This window comes from Zingiber officinale, chromosome 11A (assembly GCF_018446385.1).
Source record: "Zingiber officinale cultivar Zhangliang chromosome 11A, Zo_v1.1, whole genome shotgun sequence".
NCBI lineage: Eukaryota > Viridiplantae > Streptophyta > Magnoliopsida > Zingiberales > Zingiberaceae > Zingiber > Zingiber officinale.
In genome coordinates this window covers 963547-964337 of record NC_056006.1, presented here as the reverse complement: position 1 = coordinate 964337, position 791 = coordinate 963547, and positions in this window count along the sequence as shown.

Below are 791 nucleotides of genomic sequence, written 5' to 3'. Positions count from 1 at the left end.
ACTTTAGTGTTTTCTTCAAGTTTGTGCCTAACTATTCAATGGTAATTACTATCAAAAGATAGCCTTCACCAAGGTTTTCCAAAAGTATTTTAAAATAATTTTCAAAACCAATCTCCCACCATGTTCCTTGGGCTTAATGCACATGACTTGTACATTAGTTTTCCCAATGATGGGAAAACACATAACTATGTGTTTTGATGAATTTAAAACTCAAAAGAATGCACTAAATCAACATCTTGAGTTTTGTTCATCATCCTAACATCTCACTTGTATCTACTGTGCACAAAATACATACAATTCATTTTATAGGTCTTTGTGAAATGTAAAATTTGGTTTTGCCCTAGTCTAGGGATCATGCATATCTATCTAGGCATTTTGAGGGTATTGAACATCCACCTAGGATGTCACTTGTTGATAAATGCCATTTGTCCTTAATTTTAAGGAAATAAACATAATGCATGATAATGTTATGGTATACATCAAAAAGAAATAATTTTCAACAGAAAATTTCCTATAATTACATGATGTATGTATGTCATGACATGATATTTTTGTATTTTTCATCATAAGGTATGAATGCAAAAATAATCATGATGTCATGGCATATAATGGGCAAACAATTATGGCAAGGTTTAGCATAAATAAAATATACCTAGATTATCTATCTGAGTATCCTTAAGCATATAGCTAATCCTAAAACTTAAACCCTAGATTGTCCAATTTCCTCAAGAAAATGCCAAAACCCAACTTGACGTTTCTTTAGTCTCTTGAATTAATTATGCCAATTAAAA